Consider the following 11994-nt stretch of genomic DNA (forward strand, 5'->3'; position numbering starts at 1 on the left):
GCAAAAGAAGCTGTAAAACTGAAGAATCTGAAAGGATTTTTCTGAAGAACAGTTCTCAATTTTATTGTTTGGAGCAAACAAAAGGACTCAACAAAAATCATCCAGGTGACCACACACAGTATTAAGAACCAAGGCTTCTCAAACTTTTAAATGGGTTTAAGCTATTCATTTCAGCAATTATTTTGTATTGTGGACTAAATGGAAACATATTTTATGTACAATATCTTACTCAGGACAGTACTAAATAAAAAATAACATGCATTTAGTATGATCTCTCTTATTTTGTTAAATTATTCACATTTTCACAGATTCTGCAAGGGTTTCCCCAACTTTCGCATGCCACTGTGTGTGTGTATATATATATATATATATATATATATATATATATATATATATATATATATATATAGTAATTTAACATGTTGTAATTTAAGTGGATTTTACTAAATATTACTAAAATATTTATTATCTCTAACTTGTTATAAACTAATTCACCATTTATCACATGTAATACAACTGTATAACCAATAGATGATTGTTTACCTCTATATACAAACATATAAACATATAAACATATAAACGTGGCTGTGTGTTCCCTAGCGGCTGGAAATGTTGAATTACCACATAATTAATAAACTGAATTTTGAAATATATTTAGACATCATTAAAGACACTTTTTTTATGTTCATTTGAAGTGTAAATTTTTGCATTCGTCAAATCTGGACACAAATAAAGCATTTTGTTTCTCATACTTGCTTCATATAATAGCTTTATCAGTCACATGAAAGTAATCATGATTAATACAGAAATTAAAAAATATACAATTGAGTGTTAAATAGCATAAAAAGAGACATTAATGTAGGGCCATATTTTAATGATCTAAACACAAAGTGTAAAGCGCACATTTGGAAAAACGTTTGGTGCGCCCGGGCGCATGGTCTAAATGGGTTGTCCCTATTCTCTTAATAAGTAATGGTTTTTTGGGCATAACATGCAATAAACCAATCAGAGTCTCATCTTCCATTCCCTTTAAGAGCCAGTTGCACTTGTGCCATGACAGATTTGCTATTTACATGGTGGAATTTGGCAAGCGCAAAGACAGAACACGTCTCCGAGATGAAATGGAGCAGCTCGTGTGTGAGCAAACAGATAGCCTAATGCTGATACATGCGATGACTATCCATTATGACATTTAGGCATTTATATATATATATATATATATATATATATATATATATATATATATATATAATATAAATTAGTCCCCTTAACCACTCTCCTCTAAGTGAAATCCCAATACTCACTGAGTTCATCTGTTCAGCCTTCCCCTGCAGATGACGTGAACTCAATAATTATTTGTCTATCATAACCAAACTCATGTTGTCCTACTGAGGGGCACATTTTTACATGTACCACAAGCTTTTCTCCGCTAAATGCTTAGTAAGAATCAGCCAATGGAACCAGTGCCCATATTAGGGTGGAATTGATCCAGATCTCCAGAGCCAGTATTTTAAGGCTGCATGAATATTTCCTGTGCAATTTGTAGGTTGTCAATTCTTCGTCATCAATTAGAAACCTATGTGTGCTATTTGATAGCAATCTTTTCTTAGAAAGCCACGTTTCTAGTATTTGTAAAACTGCATTTTTCCATCTCAAAAACATATCTAAATTACGGCCTATGCTCTTAATGTCAAATGCAGAAATGGTAATCCATTCGTTTTTTAACCTCAAGGTTAGATTATTGTAATGCTTTATTGGGTGGTTGTTCTGCACGCTTGGTAAACAAACTACAGCTAGTCCAAAATGCAGCAGCAAGAGTTCTTACTAGAACCAGGAAGTATGACCATATTAGCCCGGTCCTGTCCACACTGCACTGGCTCCCTTTCAAACATCGTATAGATTTTAAAATATTGCTTATTACTTATAAAGCCCTGAATGGTTTAGCACCTCTGTATTTGAACGAGCTTTTGTTACATTATAATCCTCCACTTCCGCTGTATTCTCAAAACTCAGGCAATTTGTTAATAACTAGAATATTAAAATCAACTGCGGGCGGCAGATCCTTTTCCTATTTGGCGCCTAAACTCTGGAATAACCTACCTAACATTGTTCGGGAGGCAGACACACTCTTGCAGTTTAAATCTAGATTAAAGATCCATCTCTTTAACCTAGCTTACACATAACATACTAATATGCTTTTTAATATCCAAATCCGTTAAAGGATTTTTAGGCTGCATTAATTAGGTAAACAGGAACCGGGAACACTTCCCATAACACCCTATGTACTTGCTACATCATTAGAAGAATGGCATCTACGCTAATATTAGTCTGTTTCTCTCTTTTTCTGAGGCCTCCTAGAAACACAACTTTACCTTTCCCTCTTACGTCCAGAGAGGCTTAACTGTTCGATGCCTTCAGTATTGAGCTCCCATCCGACGTTGGCGAGAGCCTCCCAGCTAGAAATCCTTACCTTTTCCTTTCTACAGTTTGCAAGGCTTACCCGTTCAATGCCCGTTCCCATCAGACTTCAGCGAGAGTCTCCAAGCCACATAAACTTTACTGTCTCCATGCTACAGTCAGAGAGGCTTACCCATTTGATGCCTTGGGCATTGAGCTCCCATCTGGCATTTGTAAAACTGCATTTGAGTCTTCCAGCCACCAAACTTTACATTCCTGTTTGACGGGTGACCTCCCGCCAAACGCTGTCCAAGAAAAACAGATTCTTCCATTGATTGGTCTGTTTTCAAACGGCTTAGAAATAAATGCACTTCTCTTATCAAAAAGGCCAAATCTGAATACTTTTTGTCTGTTACCACTGATAACCTCAATGATCCACATAAATTCTGGAAAGTAAGTAAGTCTCTTTCTGTGAATAAAATATCTCAGGTTCTTCCTACATTTGTTTTTAAAGATTCAATCCCAGTTTATGATAGAAGTGAAGTCTTGAATTGTTTTAATGAACACTTTATATCATCTGGTTCCTTGTTTGATACTGAAGGAAATCCCTGGATGAATCCTTGCACAGGATCCCAAATGTTCTCTGGAGACCCTTTGAAATTTGCACCTTTTACTATAAGGCTCTAAAAACATTGGATCACAGAAAACCCCCTGGACCAGACATGATGTAGCCTTACTTTTTGAAGTTGGCAGAAAATTTTATAGCATAGCCACTTTCAATTCTTTTTAATCTTTCAATAAAAACCAAAGTAATTCCATCAGTTTGGAAATCAGCTTTTGTTCTACCTTTATTAAAAGGAGGTGATCCAGCAGTTATGTCTAATTATAGGCTAATATCAAATGTATGTGTTTTATCAAAAATTCTGGAATCTCTTGTTTGTGATCAGCTGAAAGCTTTCCTGTATTCAAATGACATCCTCTCTAAATTTCAATCAGGCTTCAGTTAGTAATGAACCTCTGCGCTTGTAAGAACAGGGGGCAGAGAAATCAGCTAAACACACTGGAGCCTTTGGACAAGACACGACAAGGTGAGTGCCAAGAACAGCTAGAAGATAGGAGCTATTGATACGAGTAACAACAGTCTGACAATAGACAGAGAAACACAGGGAATGATAAAGGAAAAAAATTAGAAGAACATAGAGAACAGGTGGCGAGCAATTAAGGTTCACAACAGGGAAACAAGGAGGGCGGGGAAAACTCAAACAGGTAGATGCGGTGAGCTGACAAGCGATCCAAACACACACAAACACACACATACACCAAGTGATTAGCCCCGAGACCCGACAGCACTGAGTTGGGGAAGAAAGCCTTTGTCCACTTGGCTCCTTTTGCTTGGAAAATGCTGCAGAAGGACTGGAACCGGACTGAGCTCTTGTCCTTAAACGATTTGAAAACTAAGCTGAAAGCAATGGAGACTGCCTCAATAACATGCAATTGTTTTTCATAACCTGTGTTATTTTAATGTTTCTTATAATTGTGTAAATGTTGGCCAGGACTCCCTTGAAAAAGAGTTTTTTTAATCTCAATGGGACTCTCCTGGTTAAATAAAGGTTAAATAAAAATAAAATAAAAAGGTGAAGCACACTTAAGTTAATCAAACCTAGGGTATAAATACAGCTGACTTACCTCTATCTACTGACGGTTTATCAGCAGCCCCCTCCATCCCATCTCCTCCACTTAGAGTTCATTTTACACTTTTATATGGGGGAGCCCTTCCCCAGCACGCCGGCACCACAGCACCCCAATTATGCATTAAGTGTGAACTCGTAAAACACAAATTATTTACTGTTTATTAGGTCATCTTTATTTTTAAATTCTTCCAATTCTTGTCCATCTCCTCTTCATCTGTCAGTTGTGCCGGCGCAGGTTCTCTTCCATTTTGCGAGCCTTTGCCTTCTTGCTGTCAATTGAGTACAAGTCAGTTGTTCATTTCATTACTCTAATTAAGAAATGTAACAGGTTGGATTAGAGAATATTTAATTAGCATTTGTGAAAAAAGCATTAGAGTATGTGTAAAAAGCTGCTTCACATTGGAATAGACACTAAATAATATTTATTGTCAAATGTTTGTGAAGTCATGTAGCCTACATCTTGATTGAATTGTGTTTTTATAATTCATTTTTTTAGCTGCTGCCACATTCTTTTTTGTTGTCGTTGTGTCATACCATGAAAAAATCTGTTAAATAATTTATTGTTTTCATTTCTTATATTATTACTGTGAATAAGAATTAAAGTTATGTATTGACTCTGAAAGGTTCAGACATCTTTTGTTGGGTTGCCATGGTGAATCAAAATTTCGGAGCTCCATTGACTTCTCATATGTGCTAAACTGAGAACACGCAAAAAAAAATTATCGCATAGGCGTTTTGTCCACACGGATCCGGCGTTTTAATCAGGTGAAACCGTTATTTTTTGAAACCGGGTCCCAGAGTGGATAAATTTGAAAACCCCGTCTTTGCGTTTTCGTCTGGACGGCTAATCCGTATATTTTCTGAAACGATGATGTCATCAGCCCATGTCTCTCCCCTAGTCAGACACCTCTACGTCACGTAACAGCAACAAAAACATGAACAAACACTGAACAATTGTCTTTTATTAACTAATATTCACAATGATTAATAAATGTTTTGTTCCATGTTCGTTTGTGTACCACGCGCAAGGTTTATGAGCATAGTCCAAGTCTTCTTCTCTGTTTTTAGTGTATCTCTGTGGCAGAATTACAGCGCCACATACTGGTCTGGCATGTATACTACATCATTATGCGGTTTCATGTGGACGCGGATATTTCTTGAGACGAGGAAAAAAAGATCGGATTGGGGTAAGCTCCGTCTCCGTGTGGACGGGGCCTGAGAGAGTCAGTCTACTCAGAGTGGATTGAACTAACTCAGTTCAGCTGTTCTGAAACGGAAAATTCAGAGTTTCTCATCTCAGGGTAAGTCAAATTAGAGTTAAAGTTTCAACTCAGATTTGGTGAAACGGGCCCCATGTGATGGTGACTGTAATCATTGCGAGTTTATTGAAATAATTGCTCAAGTGTGTTGTGTTTTTATGTGTGAAATCACAGTGTGAGATTAAAGTAGTGGTACAGCTATCATACTTCTGTGAATTAACAGAACATATAAAAACTAAATTAAAATAACTTGTAAAATTGCTGAATCAGTAAGACACCAAGAATCAGCATATGATACTCAACAATGGTGACAGTCAACAACAAATTAAAATGTTATGCTAAAATGCATGCTGGGTATCAACAAACAAACTGAGTACAAAACTCATTCATGGCTCCCAGCATGCACTTCAGATTTGTTTATCTGAATTAGTTTGATGATTGCTAGCTAGCTATCTATGTATTGATTGATCCATCGCTGTGTCCGAAATTGCATACTGCGTACTGGGTACTACATATGAATTTGAACGTACCACTCGACCATTAGAAATGTACGTTCTATATAGTATGAATGTGGGAAGTACATAGACAGTAAAAGAAAGGGGAAGTATGAATGGAATTCGAATACGTGACATACGTCGTCACAACAGCGCGTAAATTTAAAGAGCCCAATCTACTGAGTGAACATCATCTCGGTTACATATGTAACCTTGGTTCCCTGAATAGCTGAGCTCCATTTCATTAGATTTACAATATGACGAAGGAAGCGCTATCAAAGGTAAGGAACGGCCCAGCATTGCAGCATCTCGTTCCCTATTCAGGGAACCAAGGTTACATACGTAACCGAGATGTTCCCTTTCATAGGTTCATTTCAATGCTGCGATGACATCATCGCCTTGAGAACAATATACCATAACGCCTGATGTACCTAAGATAGCTGGAGGACCAAGGAAAGAGTCTGCTAAAGCGGAAGAGACCCGGGAGCCAAGAGCCATCCTCACATCCAGAGAAGCAGAACTTGAAGAAAGTGCTAGGAGAGGACTAACCTGCCACATCACAGACATCTCATGCAAAGCTCTTAAAAGAGAGCCTGAAAAGAAGCCATTGCTCTTGTAAAACGAGCAGGCACATTAGGAGGCGAAGTCACACCATGCGCCTCATAGGCTAAAGATATAGTACCATCTGACTCTGCATAGCAAGGGATAAAGCCTCCAACCACTTGTTGAAACGAACAGTGTTGAAGCAGCCTTAGGATATACTAGGCCTAGAAAGCAGTAAGACTTACCTGAACTTGGGGGAAAAACCATACAAGAGGAGCTGACAGAGACTGCAGATCCTATTCCTCTAATTGAGAATAGATGACTTCAAAGTTATCTGACAAACTTAAACGGCTCAAATGGATGACCTGCCAGGCCTTCCAATCGAAATAAGTCCCAAAATGAATCAGTGCTGGGTGGAAAGGCCTAAGCCGTCTTGTCCCTGCATAATATGAAAACCAGAGGGTGACCTCCTTTCGAAACACCTCTATGGGTAACGCTCAGCAGATATGGCAGCCACATAAACTCAATGCAGCAGCAGAGCTGAAACAAAGAGTAAGTATTCGGGTAAATTAGAGTTTGGCTTATTTCTAAACACAGATATCACCGATACAACAATAGAAAAAGGCAGCAAAGGGGTCTTCCTAGCTGTTTCCTTGTGAGTCCGTGTAACGTGATCCATACATACCGGAAAACTCATTGTGTCCGCCTTAGAGGAGTAAACTGCTCTATATAAATAGATAGCTTAGAACACAAGAATCTCTTTCCGATGGGCAACAGATGATTCGCTTCCTGAAGGAATTAAAATCTGATGAAATGGCACTCAGCACGCATATATAGCATATGTATGTATGGGCGGTGCTAAGCGATAATGGCCAAAAAATTGGCGTGATGGTATAAGGCTTCAGACATTCGTCACGCCAGAGGTGTTCCCAAGGCGATGACGTCATCACAGCATTGAAGTGAACCTATGAAAGGGAACTGCGATGTTTTTCATTATTCTTACAGTTTCCGTCTGCGTTTTTACATCGTTTGAATTAACAGTTCAAAGCAGACGTTGGTATGTATGTATATGTATATACATATACATACATACACATAAACACACAAATACATTATAGAAATATACACAGACACACACACGTCTGTAAAAACACACCCAATATATACATACATAGGCCTACATAATATATACATTATAGACAATATACACACACACACACACATATATAAAGATATAGATAAATCCACAAAAAATGTGTAACCTATTGAAAATATATTCTAAAAAACCAAAATCATACAAGCTGCTGTCACTGGCGTTTGACATCCAAGAGCTGCATGACATTATGCACAGAATGAGCAGGTCTGTCGTGGGGACTTTAAGGCTGATTGCCTTCCCCACCACAGATGAGCTGGAGGCAGTGGAAGCAGCTTTTCTTCTGGTAACTGGAACAATAGATGGCTGTCACATACAAACTGAATCAGCAGCAAGTGAAGCCCAATGTTATTCCAACAGGAAGCAGTTTCATTCTGTTCAGCTGCAGGCCACCATATCTTTGATATCTTTGTTGAGTATCCCGGGTCTGTGTATGATGCCAGGGTGCTGAAGAACAGCTCTATTTACACTGGATGCCTGTATCCACCTGCAGGAAAATGCATCCTAGGGGAGTATACTTGTGTGAATGTTTATCTGCCTCATCACACCATACAGAGAGTCTGAAAGGATCCCAGATTCAGTTCATTTCAACACCAGTGATGCTTGTGCACAGAACATTGTTGAGAGACTCTTCAGGATGCTGAAGACAAGCTGTGCTCCATCTTCTTCTTCAAGGCCCTGGGAGTGAGTCCTGCCTTTGTGCCAGATGTTGCTGTATGTTGTGCAGTGCTCCACAACCTCTGTCTTCTGACTCTGCAAATCCCTTCATGTTCTCATAGTGCTATTGTTTAAGCTTGTGTAAGTTATGAAGGTAATTTTAAGACTGTCAAATCAAGATATACATATATTAGTTATTTAAGAAATATGCATATAAATATATATACTATAAATCACATAAATATGAATAAATACACATGTAAATATTTAAATTTAAACGTGTGTGTATTTATATATACACATAAATATATTACACACATAAAATTCTAGCAACATATCACATACTGTAACATATCATATCAACATATTTACAACAAGTTTAATTTTACAATGTATTACTTTATCCCTGGGGTAAATTTTAGATTTCCACTTTTTTTCACTCATTTTTGATACCCAAATTTAAAGTCCTCATCTTGTACACATACAGTTACTAAACTGTAGCTCTAGAAGTTCTTTTTCCTGACATTATTATATAAACGTCTTAAGAAATTTCCGTTTGGTGTTGCTTTAAGCTCAATTATACTATATGCAAATGTTGTTTTGTCTGAAGCTTTGCGCTCTTATCCATGTAGAAATGAAAAAGAAATAAATAAATAGGGAGAAAAATTTTAAATGTGAATACTTACTGAATTATGCTTTCCAGTGAATAGGGTTTCATCAGTAGATGAGAACAAGAGTGTGTTCATCAGTCTCTGTAACATCAGAACAGGATTTACAGGAGTCACTTGTTAACAATATTTTGCCATGTAAGTTATCCAACAATTTTTTATCAAAATATCAACACTAGTAAAATGTGAATTAACTCGTTTCAATTACTTAAAATTGTGTAACTTTATCTCATTAAATTACTTAACGAGTCTGTAGAAAGCAGCCTTAAAGGTACAATTTGTAAGAAATTTGCAGTAAAATATCCAAAGACCACTAGGCTAGTGTTATATATTTTGTCCAGCTGATTACTAACAATATCTCTAATGTTTTCAACTACTTGTAAATCATGAGAAAATTCCCATTATAAACAGTGACACGGTGCAGTGCAGTCGCCTGTCAATGACGTTAGTTACCCTTTGTTACCGCCTTTACTGACGTAGAAAACACATGACAACAGTGTCATGGACAAATGCGGAAGTAGCTTCGCGACAAACTTCAGCTAGAAATAGGTGATGATCTCGCTTGTGTTTTACTCGACTGGTGAGTTGTTTTGATTCGTATCTTTACAGAAAACGTATGCTATTATAATGATCAACAAGATAAGTGTTATGGGGCATACACGCCAAACGTGGGGCATCGCATCTAGACCCGCGCGAGGACGTGTCTGATCCATAGTCTGATCACGTCTTTGCATTGACTTTGTATGTAATCGTTGCACTCAAATCCATGATTTATCTTTCCGTCTGAATGATGGCCGTCAGCGGTTTGGTAGAAGACAACTAATCCAATCATTCCACGCTCCTTCTTAGCGTCAACAAACCACGCGATTGTTATTGTTTTGATAGTGTGCCCTCTTGTGGCAGGTCCTACAACCTGTACCTTTAACAAGCTGAGGCACAGCATCTGATCGATAATGATTATTAAACATCTTTTTACACTAAATTCACAATATCGTCTCATCAGTTTACAATGTGTAAACCTTCAACAAGTCAGTTGTTTACTTGGATTATGTTAAACAAGTACACTTTAACCATGATGAACAATGTTTCATAAGGTACTTACACTTCAAAACAGCCATGTCGTGGTTTTCAGTTATTTTGTAATATGACGAATCCTCTCCCGTGGCCTCATGGGATAGTGTAGTGCCCATCCTGTGCATGCTACGGAATTCGGGCGGAAGTAGTAGGTCATCCGGGTACATCTCGCCTACTGTTTTTCAAATACTAAGAATTTGGACATACTACTTGCTTCGCATACTGTTTTTCACCTACTATATAGTATGGAAGTATGCGATTTCGGACGCAGCAAATGTCACTTTTAAAGGAGACCATTGTGAGAGTGTTAGTTTCAGTTTTTTTGTCTCAGGAGACAAGTTTGAGAAGCAGGAGACTCAAGCAAATGTCTCTGTTCGATCTTAAAGTAACTTATTTAGTCTAGGAAAAATATTTGAGATGTTTAAGAGATCTCACTTTTGATTCTTCTTTCCTCTGGAAAGTCTCCATTTAGTGTTGAAGTAACCTAATTTCTGACTAGCAGAAACATTCGGGATGTTCAAGAAATCCTTTTTTTTCTTTCCTCTGGTTAGCATCAATGTCATGTATACACATGGTTTCAATCAAACACAACACATGCATTGTCATATTTGGAATTGTTTTATTTAGACAGTGTTTTTTTGCACAGTGATCTAACAGAGAAAACCATAACCTATATTTACATACATGCAAAAATGGGCTGTGCAACAACATTTTAATGCTAAACAAAAGTTGGTGTGGGGGCACTGGTACACGTAAACATTTGTTTAAATGATTTTTTTGTTTTTTGTTTATTGTTTTTCAGACAGCCAAAGTATACTTTGGCCTTCAGTTGCATGTGTTTCAATGCTCACACTTAGTCTGACCAGCACAAATTCAACAAGTACTATTACACCAAAATGCTTCAAAACAGCGTCCCATAAACCTTGAGTTTCCATAAACATCACCAATTATCTGTTATCATACAGCCCTTGAAATACACAGTCATAAGACTAAACAACAATGGAAAATAGTATAAAAAACAATTAATAAATAATAATAATGACTAATCAATTAATAAATCAATACAATGGTTATACAAATGTCTATAATGATTGTTATAAATGATTATGCACATAAAAGAAACAATTAAATGATTAAATGATAAAGTATTATACATGAATGAAGAATAAATATATGAATATAAAAGAAAGAAATTAAAACAACAAACATGCATGGTTGCTCACTTGAAGCAAAACACACACAGGCTATATTTGAGGATCCTCATAGCCCTCATATTAACCCTTGATATTCTGAAATGTATTATCCAATAAATTATAGTTCTAGTATTTCCAATATTAGTAAAAGTGTCATATTTGTCCTACAATGAATATGAAGACATCTGAAGACAAAGCTGATATCTCAGTGGGACATTATAAGAGAATCAGCCGTTAGTGTCCTGAGCGTAGAGTTACCTCTGTCAGAGTCTTGTGTGCTGCACACTGACGTCAACTCAACTGTCCCAGCTAAAGGTACTTTCCTACATCTGCTACCTTCTCACCTCTGCCACTGTTTCCTGTTGTGGCCATACATTTTGGAAACCCCCAATGTAATCAAGAAAAGAAAAAGAAAAAGAAAAAAAAATTAATGAAGTTTTGAAAGAGATTACAGCAAGACAATAAAGAGATCTCCCATTTCTCACTGGTTTCTCATTGTCAATCAATAAATGTGTTAGCTAATTAACCATAGCTATTTTGAGACAAAGGTCTTGTTGATGTTTTTAAACTTTGTTCAAGGTAATTAAAGCTTATTTATTTATTTATTAACTTCATTTATTTTAAAATTTAATGGAAGAATATTTATTTGGGGTAAATCTTGTGTAATATAACTTGTGTTTGTTTGCTGGTTTTTATTGTACATGTTATACTTATATATATATATATATATATATATATATATATATATATATATATATATATATATATATATATATATATATATTGTTTTTTTTTTTTTTTGAAAACAGTCAGAACTAATACACCCTACAGCAGGGGTTCCCAAACTTTTCCATTCCATGACCCA

This window comes from Carassius auratus, chromosome 20, assembly GCF_003368295.1.
Source record: "Carassius auratus strain Wakin chromosome 20, ASM336829v1, whole genome shotgun sequence".
Taxonomy (NCBI): domain Eukaryota; kingdom Metazoa; phylum Chordata; class Actinopteri; order Cypriniformes; family Cyprinidae; genus Carassius; species Carassius auratus.